The following is a 17,096-nucleotide window of genomic DNA, read 5'->3' as shown; positions in this document are numbered from 1 at the left end:
GACCAAGAACAAGCACTCACATAACTCATTCATGCGCCGGGAAACAACGTGCACACCCTAGACCAAGAACAAGCACTCACATAACTCATTCATGCACCGGGAAACAACGTGCACACCTCAGACCAAGAACAAGCACTCACATAACTCATTCATGCGCCGGGTATCAACGTGCACACCTAAGACAAAGAACAAGCACTCACACAGCTCATTCTTGTGTCAATAACACTACACAATACCTAATAAAGACTGACCATATACAGCATAGTCATCTCATATACAGGGTGACCACATACAACATAGCCCCCTCATACAGAAACGTATGAGTTGCCTAACAACTTGACACAACTCACACACAACACTTGTTGTGGAACAGCTCTGGGTGACCTAAACACCTACAACCAAACAACACTAACAAGGGATGACCACATACACATAGCCCCCTCAAACACAAGCTAATGAGTTGCCTAACATCCTGACACAACTCACACACAACCCTTAAGTGAACTAACAACATGACACTACTCAAGAAAATGAGCGGAAAAAAAACCCCAACACTTAGGGATGGTAAACCCCATAGTGCTCAAGTTCTGGGAACTAATTTCCGATGTTGGCCTTTCCTCCACGTTTTCATGCTTATTAGCCTGCCTTGACCCTGGACATTGCTCAGTTCGTCGCCTCAATTCCTGTTACCAATGTCCCTTCTCAGACACTTCTTGGCTCCCAGGCTGTGACATTTGACCTTTGGCAGCTTCATCTGTTCACACTGACTCGCTTCCATTACTGGGACCTTTGAGCAAATCTTGTTACTGTCGGGCTCTAAAAACAGTTACCATGACTGATGCCACTATATTCAGTGTGCCTACAGAACGGCTTCGAAACCGACAAGCTTTTCCATTTTAATTTTCTTCTGAGCACCTTGCCGTTTTAATTTCTCCCATGGACACTATATCCGGAACGTACACTTAAACTCTGAACCCACTTATAAATCCTCCTACCTCGACGTAGGGTCGGGTGATTCACGGCACACACATGCACCAAAATACGCCGTTTGAAGAGTCGTCACAGACGATGACGCAAAAGACCACCTAGAAGGTAAATCGGTCTCGTGCAAATTTTAAAAGGAAACAGAAGCCGTTGATAAAATGTTCATATATTATGTACAAAATGATCGTATTTTGTGTATTCCTCCTTTCTTTTAAGGACTGTCTCCAACACGTAAACACAGATCTCCTTGCTCCTCAAACACGTTTTTTTAAAATTCATTTCTTACATTCCGATTTCCCATCAGATCTTAATGACCGGTAGTATTTTAGTATATTACCACAACGTAGACTCAGTTCTCCACGCTCTTCAAACACACTTTTATCTATCACTATATTTCCGATTTTTTTTCCGTCTAGTCACTGTCCACCGAGGCTCGATTTCTGCCCCCGATATCGCAAATAAATTTCAGAACGGCTGCTGTTAAGCCATTGTTCCACGCTGAAAGATCTGGCACACCTGGGTTACAGGGCGACCGATGGCAAGGTCACTGATGGGGTTTGAGTGCCAGACAGCGTTTCACACATACTTATCTTCATTAAAAAAAAGAAGTCATTTACCTCATATTATCTTTTCTCTTCTATTTTCTATACTTGTCCACTTCTATTCTCAAACACCTTTGGACTTATCTTCACAGTTACAGTCCAGTTTCCGTTAAATAATTTTTTCCTTAAGTTGCACACGTATATTCTTCTTCACCATCGCCAAATGATGTAATCAAAAAGATGTCGGTACTTAAAGATAGATTATTCAAGTTATCAAGGTATTAAGTTAAGATGTTAAGTTAGAAGATAAAAACCCCATCAGGAGCAGCTGTCCTGCTGCTCAGCCCTCACCCAACTGACATTCACAAACCACTAACATTCCATTCATCCAACATTCCATATCACATGCATTCTAGCTGAGCAGCAGGAAGACTCAAGATACAACATAATGCTTTAAATCCTGTGTCTGTGCTTCTCCAGACCCAACCCTCTTAAAACATATTACCCAGCAGCATGGATGACATGTGATTCCTACACCTGCTAATCCTCATGTGACATTCCCTAAAGGCTGATTTGCATATTTTTATGAATCATTGTCCCTGCATAGTGTGTGTGATGTACATTACTGTGACACCCTACACTATGAGTAGCGCTATACAACAAATAAAATGCATATGAGAGCGGGGCTACAGAGAGATGATGGGCAATGCTGGAGGGTGGCAATTAAGGAATCCGAGGGGGACATCATGGGGGTGGGGCTTTGGAGAGATGAGGGGCACTGGTGGAGGGTGGCAATGAGGTAATCCGAGGAGGAGGTCCTGGGGGTGGAGATACGGAGAGATGAGGGGCACTGGTGGAGGTTGTTTGTGAGGGAATCTGAGGAGGAGGTCATGAGGCAGGGGCTTTGGAGTGATGAGAGGCACTGGTGGAGGGTGGTAGGGAGGAAGTCTGAGGAGGAGGTCATGAAGGGAAGGTCATGGGGGGCTTTGCAGTGATGAGGGGCACCGGTGGTAGTGGGGGAGTCTGGGAGGAGGGTGGCAATGAGGGAATCCGCAGAGGAGGTCATGAGAGATGATGGGCACTGTTGGAGGGTGGCAATTAAGGAATCCGAGAGGGACATGATGGGAGTGGGGCTTTGGAGCGATGAGGGGCACTGGTAGAGGGTAACAGTGAGGAAATCAGAGGAGGAGATCAATGGGGGAAGGGGCTACGGAGGGATGAGGGGCACTAGTGGATGGTGGTAGGGAGTAAGTCTGAGGGGGAGTGTGGCAGTGAGGGAATCAGAGGCGGAGGTCAATGGGGGAAGGGGCTATGGAGCAATGAGGGGTGCTGGTTAAGGGTATTTGTGAGGACGTCTGAGGAGGGGGTCATGGGGAGGGGCTTTGGAGAAATGAAGTGCACTGTTAGAGGGTGGTAGTAAAGGTGTCTACCGAGAAAGAGGTCAGTGGTTTTGGACGCCAATAAATGCTTTTGCACCAGCGCTAAAATAGACCCTGTAATGGCCTTTCTGTTTTTGCCTATTTAACTAGCAGTTGGGTCATTAGGGCCACAGTGTAGCATATTTTCAAAGTGTGTGCTAATTATATTTACGGTTATATTCATGGTTTTGAGTTTGAAGGTGATTTTACTAATGTTTATTTAGTGGGAATACGGAAAATGAAGCCGGGTGGTGGCTGATATGGGGCTGGGGACCAAGGTTAGCTGTGAGATAAGGTGCACGGTAGAGGGATGGTAGAAAATTGATAATCAGGCCTTGAAGGGAGTGTGCTGCAGAGTGTGGGTCAGGTGGATTTATTAATGAAGAGAGATTCTCTCTGAAGGCTGGCAACGAGAGAGGCTGAGTAGTGTTACTTGCCTGTTACTCCCACCTCAGAAACCTCCTCTTCCCATCAAAGGCACCTTACATGGGGAACGAAACACTTTTTGAGAGTGTTAACGATTAGAAAGATTTGGAAAATATTGCATTTTACTGGGCCTTGTAAGACTAAGTAGAGATAAAGAAGGGCCCTGAAGTAGGCCTTGCTAGATATAGGGACCCATCTCTAGGGGTGGGTGGGACAACAAATTAACAGGAAGAGCCGAGGCAGTTGAGCAGTCTGTTTGGCTTGGTTCAAAGACCCTGGCAACAAGCCGAGAACTGAAAGTTTGCACTGTAAATTGTACAGCATACCGCCTGTGAAATCTCTTCAATATTAAAAAAGTATTTTCTTAAATGTTGAAGAGATTTTCCAGAGAGGTAATATCACTTCTCTGGAGGAAATAGGTTCTCTGCATAGAGAGTACCAGCACTTCTAAGGAGCAAATAGGTTCTCCGGAAAGAGATTACTGCATGTTCTCAGGAGCAAATAGTTACTCTGAATAGAGAGTACTACACTTCTCTGGGGCAAATAAGTAGTCCGAAAATAGAGCTCCTGCACTTCTGGATTCTTGAGCATCTTAGTTCTGATTCGCAGCCCTGCTATTTCTGCATTAATAATCACTAAAGTCCTTTACAAATGGTGACTTGTAGTACTCCTGCTTTGCCGTCTTGAAAACTGCCTCCAGGCTGATTATTGCCCTACTGTTTTTGAACTTTTAAATACTCACATGTTAAACCTCACTCACAGTTCACTCGGTGCACATCAACTAGGATTCTTGCCTCCAGTGCCATTTCTGTATTAATCAAATCTGAACTAAAAGGCCAGCTGTTATGTGTGACCTACTTGTGGCTTAGATTCTTAGTGCAGAAGAAGCATTATTATAGTATACTAAATTAAACATAAAAGGTGTTTTCTATGGTGCACAGCTAGAACACATGTATTTGAAGGTGCACTCTTATGTGATGATGAATAAAGGAGGATGTTGGAAATTAAGATTTGGCTCGGATCACACAATTGGGTCAAGCATGGAAGCCAGGATTGATCCCAGGTTTTGTAGTTTCACATTGTGCAATTCACTCAATAGATAGGTGTCTCACAATCCTGTTTTGCATTACAGATCAATGCTTTACCTTTCATACTTGGCATACGACATTACAGCCTGGGCAGCAGGCAGAAGCCAAATGAAAGCTAGGCTTGTTTTGGAGCACGAGGATCAAAGAGGACCTTGAGCTGAACCAGGCATCTGGCTCAAACCTTAAGTGACTCTTGCAGCAGAACTAACTGTTTCAAAACCATTGTTACAAAAGAAAGTCCCAGATGGTGCAGATGTTGCCACCATTTGTGAACTGGTACTTGATTATGCTGAAGCTTTCCCAGCACTTCATGGAATATATGTATCTGCACTGGTTATACCGCTTTCAACAGCAGCCAGTGAGAGCTCCTTTTCAAATCTATCCCGCGTCCTCACACCTTTCCGACGCACAATGAATCGTGATTGGACACAGAATTTGACTATTTTAGCACATGAGAAAGAGCTCACGGCAAACCTATGCATGGATTAGTTTGTAAGGGAGTTTTCAAAGAACAATAGAAGATTACCTCTGACTGGAACTGGCAGTTTTGAAATGGTCGGTGTGAATACTGCTGGCAGTTTTCAAAAATACTCCTTTCTCTTTTTTCAAATGTGTTACTGTTTTTCAAGAATTTTTATCTATGAAAGTACTTTGCAAAAAAATGACAAGAAAATAAAATGTATAAAGTTATATTTGTGCAGAGAAATAAGTGTTGGGCAAATTGCAACGAGTAAATTGCCAGCCTTTCTAGTGCAATGGTGTCAAGGCTTTCGTGTAGTAATAGGGACTTATTAATCTTGAATGCTTCATAATATGCTTAGCATTCAAGTACTTGTGTTGAAGTCAGGGAGCTGGAATTCGAGGATTTGCAGTTAGTTCCAGACATTGCTCTTACTGCCTGGCCAGCTGGAATTCGAGGGTTTGCAGTTAGGTCCACACATTGGTCTTACTTTCAAATAACTCTCCACATGCTCTGGGTACACACAGAAGCAATCCGTTGTCTCATGCTGCCTGTTTGCAAGTACATATGTTGTAATCCAGGGCTTGTAGGTTACCTCCAGAAGTGACAAATTGGGCCCGCAGTGGCCCACCCGAATGCGCCCTTGGCTCACCCAAATAAAAATTCCTGGAGCCGGGACTGCTGCTCTCTCAGACGAAAAACAATCTGCTTTCCTACTTCAAAGAGAACTCTCACCCAACCATAGCAAACAGCAGACTCTACAAGAGCCGACCCTCGGAGACGGTGCTCCCCAGGGCCATCAAAGGCTCAACAAAGGCCATCAAAGATTTTGAACTTGGAGATCATTGTAAAGCATTGTAAAGCAGTCCTACGGGATCAGGAAGTCCTATAGCAAATAGCAAACTTTTCCGATCAAACTACACACTCAATCTACACACATATACAAATAAAAAAAAATCCCATTTATTCCACATTAAATTCAAAATGAAACACATTTATATTGCTTGAACTTTTGCACCCTTCCAACTGACAAAACTTTCAACCTTTCCTCCATTCCACAATCTGCCAGTTCCCATAGAAACACTTCAGGGAACACCTAACTCAGCACACAGGTGAAAAGTTCATCATACATTGTTGCGAATTAAAACAGCAAGTATGCTTCACTTGAGAATATACCAGCTTATTTTATGTGTCGTTCTTTGCTAACACTTATTCTTAACCAATAAAAATCAGCCTTTTAAAACACAGAAAACATTCATCGTAGCTTAGTGCAGAATGTTCTTCAACAACTAATCAATCCTTTTCTTTTTTCAAAACTGCATGTGGTCCACCATTTTAGAAAAAATCTCACTTTTCAAACTGCCACTTCATTTACAGAGACCTTCATACTGCATCCAGACCTCTCTTCAAGATGCTTACAGTGTGGATTCCAGAGGACCCCATCCCCCGGGCCTCAAATCTAACGTTGCGGACCGTGCGAACAGTTGCAAGTCCTCCACTACCCCACACGGCTCCCCACTTTCTGCGGGAGCCGGCATTGCTATTCCTCACAAAGAGCAGCTTACATGCTTACATTCTAATTTCAAACATGATTTCAACAGTTTGTTCTACATTTTATAAAATAATATAGTACTGCACGCTAAATCAGAAAAGTCAGCACAATTATGATAGAATACAAAATAGAAAAAATATATATATACTTCTACACTCAACAAACTCGTAACCAGAGTACACAGTTTAATTTAAAAAACACCCTACCACAACTAGTTTTTCAAACGCATTGTACAATAAAATACGTCACAAATAGGTCACATACGTGGTGACTATAACATCACATAGAAAAAAGAAGGCCACTCTTACGCTACCAGGAAAACACAACAAATGTACAAGGCCTAAACTTCCATTGTAGTGATTTCTTAGTTGCAGGTCTAGTTGTCAGATCGACATACACACTCCCCCATTTCTGGTATACACCCACACCACACCCTTTCAGCGCATCTATCACTACAGACCCTATGTATAAAAAAGATGGAGCGCAAGTGTTGTATGCCATTTTAGACTGGTTCTCAAAGCACCGAGCAAAGGGCCCACTACCACATGCGTGGCCTCTTTGGTCACCGAGTTAGTAGTGCCCAAAGCACTGAGCGGGTGAAGAACCTGCGATGATGATGATGAAGATGGGAGCACAAGTATGTCATGAGCCATAGAGGTATCAAGACTCGGCAACACGTATGAGACTTCTTTGTTGAATATCGCGACTATATCATGAAGAAACTCGTTTCCTCAAAAGGTGAGCAGTGACACTTGAGTACGCATCAGAAGGAGTCAAAGGGTTGTAGCTGACTACATACAAAAATGCGACTTAATATTTTAGACGAACGCACTCCTATATAATGTATTAATTTACATATTTTTTTTTTCCAATAGCAGTAACGTTTTTATAATCGCTGAAATGTCCGCAATATACTCACGCAACTCAGTTTACGATGACTAATCAAAATGTCCTTTTGTTTCCTTCAGCAAACATCCTTCAGAAGCAACCACGGCCTATCGAGCAACAGCAATGGAATGGTCTGCAACGTATTGAATATACTTTGACGTATAGAAGCAGAGTTCAAGTCGAGTGGTGAACTCCAGTGGCCGCACTGTTAATACAAGGAAAGCACAGGAGCCTAAATATACAATGCCATCATAGCAATGCATTAGAAATAAGTCGGCATAACGGGCATCAAGTAACGCAGAAGGCACTTCCATATAGACACCACTTGAACACAGCACTATAACAAGTGAAATGTACCAGGTACACTGCACTCGTAAAACTGTAGTGTTACCTTTATTTGTGAAAGGAGAGAGGGCCATATTATCAAGCCTTGGTGGCAAAATTATCGCCAGATGTGAAGGACATCTAACATGAGCTTCGATTGGAATTCCATAGAGCATATTATCAAACCCATTATCGCCCCTTTAGCTGCACTTTCCTGCCGATAAAGTGGCAACAATTTTGTCGCCCAGGCTTGATATTATGGCCCAGAGTGTGTAGTGTACAGCAGCTTCTCTGTAAAATCTATAATTACCTCCGAGCAGTGACAACAGATAGGTTACAACAGTCTGACAAACAAATCCACAACTTTATTACGCCACTTTTGAGTCACTTTTAACATGGGTAAAGTGACGCCAGGAGCTTGTAAATCTACGTCTGACTTTTCAAGAAAAAATCTGAACTCCAGACTCTGCGACACAGTTTTAATGTTTTTTTCTCTCTCTTTCTCTCTCTCACTCTCTGTGACATTATTTCTCTTTCTCACTTAAACTTATAGACACTGCTGTCTGCTTGGACGTGTAGAAGAATTGTTCAAAAGAAGTTGTGAAATCAACTGGCCGAAGAGTTTGGCCTCAGTGTTTAAACAACGGTAAGCACAGAGGCCTAGATCTACAAAGCGTTTATAGCAATGCATTAGAATAAGTCGGCATAAGGGCGTCAGTAACGCAGTAGGCACTTCCATATAGACACCACTTGAACGCTGCACTATAACAAGTGAAATGTACCAGGTACACTGCACTGGTAAAACCGACTTTTCAAGAAAAAATCTCAACTCCAGACTCTGCGACACAGTTTTAATGTTCTTTTCTCTCTTTTTCTCTCTCTTACTCTCTGTGACATCATTTCTCTTTCTCTCTTAAACTTATAGACACTGCTGTCTGTTTGGACGTGTAGAAGAATTGTTCAAAACAAGTTGTGAACTCAACTGCCTGAAATGTTTGGCCGCAAGGTTTATACAACGGTACGCACAGAGGCCTAAATCTACAAAGCCTTCATAGCAATACGTTAGAAATAAGTCGGCATAACGGGTGTCAGTAACGCAGTAGCCACTTCCATATAGACACCACTTGAACGCGGCAAACAGAACTGAAATGTACGAGGCACACTGCACACGTAAAACGGTAGAGTAACCAAAACTTGTAATGCTTAAGCTCATTTACTCACATCTACATAATTCTAAACTCTAATTTTCTTTTTTGTTTTGCAGATTACCAATCTGACATCTTTTGGAGTCCATTTAACAATTTGTTTATAATATTGTTTGATGTTAAAGTTATTTTTCTAGTTGCTTCTAATATAGTTATAATTCAGTTTCGTTTACATTTATTGATTTAATAAAAGTTAATTAAAAATACCGCTCGCAGAGGAGACCTTGACCCGTTTTGCTAAGCTGCCGCCTGGAGCCCCGTTGGGCATTGAAACCTGTGAAACTGTGTGCCTGGAGCCCCGTTGGGCATTGGAAATCGCGTGGGGGAGCTGCTGTGCAGGAGGACGGGACTGCGAGGCCCAGCAGGCTGTGCGTGTTCCAGCGAGCACACCTGCAGCCTCTTCCAGTGTCTCCGCCCCCTGCTGACCGCTGATAACTCCTCGCGGCCCCCGCTTCGCGGGAGCCGCTCGCAGAGGAGACCTTGACCCGTTTTGCTAAGCTGCCGCCTGGAGCCCCGTTGGGCATTGGAACCTGTGAACCTGTGTGCCTGGAGCCCCGTTGGGCATTGGAAATCGCGTGGGGGAGCTGCTGTGCAGGAGGACAGGACTGCGAGGCCCAGCAGGCTGTGCGTGTTCCAGCGAGCACACCTGCAGCCTCTTCCCGTGTCTCCGCCCCCTGCTGACCGCTGATAACTCCTCGCGGCCCCCGCTTCGCGGGAGCCGCTCGCAGAGGAGACCTTGACCCTTTTTGCTAAGCTGCCGCCTGGAGCCCCGTTGGGCATTGGAACCTGTGAACCTGTGTGCCTGGAGCCCCGTTGGGCATTGGAAATCGCGTGGGGGAGCTGCTGTGCAGGAGGACGGGACTGCGAGGCCCAGCAGGCTGTGCGTGTTCCAGCGAGCACACCTGCTGCCTCTTCCCGTGACTCCGCCCCCTCTATTCGCAGCCAGCATAAGACCTGGAGTAATTACGCGTCAGCGGGACGCGTGTGCGGGACATCACCCGGGACAAAGCCCGGACTAAGGGCGGACCCTCTGAGACCCTCCGAGAACCGAGGAGACCGGACCGGACATAAAACACTGGTATCTATTCTGTGACTCATTGTTTTTAAACCCTTGTGCTTTCGTGCCCTTGGAAAACATCGTTGTGGTTTAATAATTTAGCTAGCATGTCTGAAAAACAGGGAGCATTGTTAAACAAAACTCTTGATGACTACTTCACCAAAGCTTCCCCAGACATGCCTTTGGAAACAGTTCTGGCAGAGTGTCGTGCCGAGCGCCGCCGCTCTGTGGAAAGTTTAAAAAATCGGCGCTTGTCGCCATTATCCATACCTCCCGTGAACACTAGTGTAAATTCCCAGCTAGCTGACGTCATTGTCCACACAATGGATAGTCAACATGTGGTATCAGCAGTTAGTACTCCCTGTATAACTAACTCTCCTCTACTGGACACGATTGGTCTTGATGTCATTACACACACGAGCACCCCTAATGTTTTAAGACCTCCCACTCCCATACCATCAAAAGTAGTGCACAGTAGAGTAAAGAAACCCACGTTAGCCTCAAGGGTACATGGGCCACCTCCATGCAAAAAACGACGTAAAGGGGGGGTTCAAGCGCAATTAAAATTAAGTCACTCAGACTTCGGAAAAAAGGCTAATGCTCCTGTAGCTAGCACTGTTATTACTCCAGCTGCTAATGAAGGGCCTATCACCATTGCATCTCCGCCATCTACTGCTGTGGCCATAGACACGGAGGACATTATGGAAGTTTCTGTGCAGTCTAAGGCGCCCATTATAGCTCGTGATTATGCTACTTTAGATTCTATAGAAAACTTAATTAACACCTACTCTGCATCGATCCTGGAGAGGCTGCTTGAAGTAGAATCAAGACTAAGCTCACTTGAGCGTGCACTGGGAAATAAGGGCGAATTGATTCCAAAAACATCGAACTTAGTAACGCACAAAACATCTAGCGTGACTAAGCCCAGCCCAGCCGCCCCAGCTCCATCAGTTAATTCCACACTGTTGGCGAACCCCTCTACTTTGGTGCCTAAAGGGAACACTACAACAACTGTTCAACTAATCCCACCCCCAAAAAACCCACAAAACAAATCGGCTTCTAAGCCAGCTACTGTCATAACTAAACCATCTAATGACGTAGCTAGCATTCCAAATGAAAGCCAATCGACGGAAGTGAGGGGACAAAAGCCAAGATGGGGAAGGCCCAAACCGGTCCCAAATCCAGAATTACCACCAGAGGCAGTGCCCTTTGTGGTAGTCTTAACAGGGGTTCCGGTGTTACCAACTAGCAAGAGGGAGGGCTTTGCACAATTAAAAAATAAGATTATGCATTGGCTAAGTCTATACAGGCCAATAGCACCTCACATAAATGGTGAAATTGTCCATGTCCGACGCCTCCAATGGTTGGGAAGCAGACCAAAAAACATTGAGGGAGACGTGGTGGTTGTAAATTTTAGGGATCCTAATGCAGTCCAATTTGTACTAAATTGGCCCCCGGGCATTACAAATAACTGCATAACACCCAGACCATTGACATATTTTTACCCTAGGTCTGTGGTTTTTCCCTCCCAGCAACAACCAGCCTCTCATATAACATTTCAAATCACATCCTGTTCTTATCCACCAGTTATGCAGATGGCTGGTAATACACAACAAATGATGCAACCACTTATTAGACCTAATCCTATGGAGCCCTTTTATCCCCTAAACCCTGTACCTGCACCTTATGTTTTTGGTTGGAATTGTGTCCCATATAGGCAAAACAAACCTAACAGAAGAATGGACCACCTAAAGCCCTTCACCCCTTTAGAAACTATTAACAGATTTGACATTTTCAGCGGTCTAGATGACTGTGATTGATGCCAAATGTCTAAGGGGCTGGATGGAAATGAATTGTTGAATGTCAAATTGTTGGGGCGGGGGGGAATAGGGAGCGAACCCTGTTTACAAAGAGCTGGTGTTAACACTAATGAAACCATAATTTTGGAGGATGTAACCGTATTACCTGTGTTGGTACCTATAATTGGGGATAGTCCAATACCAAGGGGAAGTGTTGTACTCCAAAATGATTTGATGTCTTTAGAATCTGATGTAACTAGCCAAGAATGCCATATCATAGTGCCTGAGGTGGTGGGAAATGTACTGACGCAAAAAATTCAGGAATCATGGCAGCCCATAAAATTGGTTTCCTGGAATATAGCTGGGGTTTCAAAAAACCTAAGGGACCCGGAATGGTCAAGCTTTATTGACACCTTTGATTTTTGCATGTTGCAAGAGACCTGGTCAGTTGAAATTACACACAGGCTAGGTTACAAATCTTATGGTACCAGTGCGATTCCCTCCAAGAGTGGAAGACCCTCGGGAGGGTTGTTGATCTGGGTAAAAGTTAACCTAAAAGTGAATATAGAAGTGGTGGATACCAACTCCCCTGACATACTGATTCTGAAAATCAATGTTTGTAAAGGGAAAAAACTTTATTTGGTGAACGTTTACAACAGACCAACACCCATTGCAAGAGAATCTTCCTTACTAACCCATCTTGATCTCCTACTGGGTAACCTGGATACCAGAGAGAATTATGTGATCATGGCAGGGGATTTTAATTGCAATTTTGAGCCTGTTGTGGGGTTCAGTGACATCTTCTTAGAAGAAGATGAGGCAAATGGGATCCCTGTTTTAGATAACATTAAAACAGTTAAATGTTGCCCCCTGGCCCTCCAAATGAATAGACTATGTGCCGAATATTGCACTAGAGCGTGTAATGGACGGTTACCATCAGATATTAAGAAAAAGCCTACCTTCTATAGAGGGAACTACAAAAGTAACATAGATTTCATTATTGCCTCAGTGTCATCATGGGAATTCCTTCTTGACATGGAGGTAATAGAAAGATTAGAAAGTGATCATTTCCCTCTAGCCCTTCAGATCGAGGACTCCCTATTAGGAGACGCAGTTTCCCCTTTGACTGGAGAAGTAACCAACGGTGACCAAAATGAGATACATATTAGTAATAATAGACGTTCCCTCAAATGGCCACTAATACTGGACAATGGCGAAATTATAGTAGAAATCTATAAGCTCTTTGCTAGCATCTTTGGAGGATATTCAAATGACACCCCAAAGGAGGGGAGTGGTGGTCATTTTATGAAATTACATCAAAAATTTTTTGATGCCTTAAAGCCCCTAGTTACCAAGATGCCGAAGAAAGGGCAGCAGAAAACACAAAATTTGCCCCATAGCAAACCCTGGTATAACAAGGACTGCAGGGAGTCCAAGAGGGCACTTTTAACTGCGATAAAATCGAAGGCTCAACCAGACATTATGTCAGCCAGGAATAATTATAAATTGGTCCAAAAGACATGTAAAATGGCATGGGAGGAAGCAAAATGGGCAGATCTGCTGCATGCAGCAAAAACACGAGATAACATAGCCTTCTGGAGGCTGATAGCGAATGGGAACCATCAAGGCAGAGTGGTCAAGGACGTCTATTTAGACGAACAGACATGGGTAAACCATTTTTCTAACCTCTACAAGGAATATGAGGCACCCATTTTAGATAGGACCCCAAGTAACGCCATTCCGGGGGATACCCTGGATTTTACTCTAGGTGAGACAGAATTGGCAATAATCCAGATTAAGTCTGGTAAAGCCCCTGGGCTAGACAAGATTCCGGGAGACTTGTACAAGCACGAATTAAAAATTTGGGCTCCCTACATTAACCATCTGTGTAACGAGCTATCCCGGAGTCTAGACTTCCCAGAGAGCTGGAAGGGGGCTGAAATTGTTTTAATATATAAGAAAGGTGACAGGATGGACCCTTCAAATTATCGCCCAATAAGCCTTATGGATATATTACAAAAAATCTATGCAAGACATATCCTATTTCGTGTTAATGATTGGCTGGACGAAAAGGCAATTTTGTCTAGATACCAAGCGGGATTCAGATCCAAAGTTAGTACCATTGATCAAATTTTCCGCTTTTGTTGCCTTTATTGGAAGTATATAAAGATTAAAAAGGGCCAACTATATGTCGCATTCGTCGACTTAAGGGCGGCGTTCGATTTAGTCCCACGTAATTTATTGTGGGAAACATTAAGTTTAGTAGGGATGCCACCCACCCTGATAGCGCAAATAAAAGAACTCCATAGAGGCAATTTTGCCAGAGTACGATGGGGCCCTAAAGGTGAATTAACCCCCAAAATCCCGATCGAACGTGGTGTGCGCCAGGGGTGTGTATTGGCCCCCACACTGTTTTCGCTATTTGTGAATGACATCCCTTCATACTTGGAGGGATGTAAAAACGACTCTCCTAAGTTGAATGGCGAAAAAGTTACTTCCCTATTGTTTGCGGACGATACTATTTTGATCTCCCAGACAAAAAAAGGTCTCCAAGCTCTTTTAAACTCCTTTAATGATTACTGCATTAAGAAAGGATTGGAGATAAATGGGAAAAAGACAAAATCTATGGTCCTAAATCCAACTAAGACTGACAAGCGCTGTCTAACTTTAAATGGATTAAAATTGGAATCAGTTCCACACTTTGGATATCTAGGGGTAACCCTGGACTCCAATTTTACCTGGAAAGCCCAACTGGAAAAATGCAAGATGATGTTTAGCCAGAACACAAAACCCATTCTTAGAGAGCAAGGTCAAAGTACAAGTAAGGCCGTGTCTCCTGCAGTTGAACTTTTTAAATTTAAGGTTCAACCTGCAGTGCTATACGGCTCAGAAATCTGGGGCCCAGGGTCTAAAGATACCTTTAGGGTCTTGGACAATAACTTCTTGCGAAGTCTGGTCAGAGTCCCTAGAAGTACTCCGTTGGTCCCACTTCAGCTCGATCTAAATTTCCGTAGAACGGACCACCATATCATTCTACGTCCTTTACTGTTATGGATCAGGCTGGGGCGTGTACCTGAGCTGCAAGTATACAAGGATGGGTTAATAGAAATCATGGAGCTTGACAGCTTCAAGGTGATATCCTGGTTTAAACATATTAAATTCTGGCTTACCCTACTAGGTCCGTCGCATTACTGGGAACATCCTGATTTACTTCCATCTCATTCAAAAACTATGGTAAAAAAGTGCTTTTGGTCGTATATTACGGACATGATCAAAAACGCTTCTTCTAGTGGGTCACTTGTAACAAGGTTTCTTACCTTTAAAGATGATCCATTCTTCGAGACCTTTCTTGATGAAATAGAACCACCCTTAGCAAAGACCTTATTTCTGAAATTCAGATATGGAAATCTTCAAATCGGTTCAACACTGGCTCGTTGGTCTGGTGGTGTAAACTCGGAGAATCATGTAGAAGATGAATTATGTACCATATGTGGATGTAATCAAAAAGAAAATGAATTACATATCCTCTTCTTCTGCCCAGCATATGCCCAGGCTAGAAAAAGATGGATTAAACCAATATGTTTAACATTAGGTGTAAGATCATGTTCCCAGGCTTTAAGGATTCTTCTGTCTAACACTAGCCAACCTATTGTATTTAGTGTAAGCAGATTCTTGCACAGTATCTTTTTCCAAAGAAGAAAGTTGGGTTACAAATTGTAAAATGTTGATATGCCAAAATTGCCGTTTAGTATTAATTGAGGGATAATTAATGAAATTCTATTCCTGCTGCCCATAATTGTTCTCACCAAGTATTATGAATGTTTTAAATATCTTGACTCTCAACTTTAGAATCGACATGAAAATCGAATGTATTTACATAGCATGTTGTGCATTTTAAAAAGAAATATTTTATTGTATTAATGTATTTGTTCTTTTATGGTATTCATGCCGAAATAAAGATTGAAATGAATGAATGAATTAAAAATACCTACATACTTCTTTTATTTTGTGGGGGAGGGGTATGACGGTCCACAATAAAAATAATGTTGAAATACTATAGTAAGATATTCAAGACTAGGATTGAAAACTACTGAGTTCTAATTAATAGATATAATAAAAATAACAATGAAAAAATATTAAAATGGCGGTGGACGGAGTACGTAATCAACGTTTGGCACCTCAACACTACCTTTCAAATAAATATAGAAAAAATAGGATTATTAATATATTAGAAAAGTACAGCAGCGGATGACACACACGACCTGGGAAAAGCAAGCCATAAATTTACTACTTGAAACAAAGAAAGTTTGCTTGTTGAACTTGAAGAAAAAGAAAAAAACGTGGGCTTCGAAACGAGGCTGCGAATGTGTAGAGAGTACAACTGCTACACAAAAAAAAGGAAAGTTTTAGATACTATAATAAAAATGAAGGGGCATATTATCAACAAAAGCCGATACATTATCGCCGCTTTTATTTGAAGGAAACTGCAGATAACGCAGCGATAATGGGCTTGATAATAGGCACTTGTAAATTCCCATAGCAGCCCAGATTCTGATGTTAACCTGTGCTGCTATGGTTATTCACAAGGGCATATTATCAAGCACATTATCGCCGCTTTATCTGCAGTTTCCTGCCGATAAAAGTGTCGATAATGTACCGCCTTTTGTTGATAATATGGCCCATGGCTCTTTTTTTTGACCAGTAAACTTAGGTGCATATTATCAAGGACCGGTGTTAAAATTATCGCCGTTTTATTGGCAGGAAACTGCCGATAAAATGGCGATAAAGAGCTTGATCATACAGCCTTGCTATTTCCCATAGAAGCCCATGTTAACACCATAACATAGCCTTCTATGGCAATTAAAAAGGACGTATGATAAAGCCCACCCTCCCAACATTAATAAAAAACCCCAGACAATGCAAGTACCCTGAGCTGGAAAGTCATTTTACATATTACTGCCCTAGAAAGGTGGCGTTCCCCGCGACGTGTATGGGGAGAGAGAGAACTATTGAGTTCTAAGTAACAGAGATAATAAAAATAACGGTGAAAAACTACTAAAATGGCGGTGGACGGAGTACGTAATCAACGTTTGGCGCCTCAACACTACCTTTCAAATAAATATAGAAAAAATATGATTAATAATATATTACAAAAGTACAGCAGATGATGACACACACGACCCGGAAAAAGAAAGCGACAAATTTACTACCTGAAATAAAGGTTTGCTTGTTGAACTTGAAGAAAAAGAAAAAAACGTGGGCTTCGAAATGAGGCTGCGCATGCGTAGAGAGCACAACTGCTACACAAAAAAAGGAAAGTTTTACATACTGTAATAGAAATGAAGGGGCATAT

At 42.8% G+C, this 17,096-nt stretch overlaps 1 protein-coding gene across 1 annotated transcript in view; it reads right to left on the bottom strand.

Annotated features, from left to right (window-relative positions):
* The window catches only part of USP45 (ubiquitin specific peptidase 45), a 2,087,971-nt gene that overhangs the window by 1,744,067 nt on the left and 326,808 nt on the right, over positions 1-17,096 (bottom strand). The window lies entirely within an intron of this gene.

Source organism: Lissotriton vulgaris, chromosome 6, assembly GCF_964263255.1.
Source record: "Lissotriton vulgaris chromosome 6, aLisVul1.2, whole genome shotgun sequence".
Taxonomy (NCBI): Eukaryota; Metazoa; Chordata; class Amphibia; order Caudata; family Salamandridae; genus Lissotriton; species Lissotriton vulgaris.
This window is presented reverse-complemented; position numbering and strand designations above follow the sequence as displayed.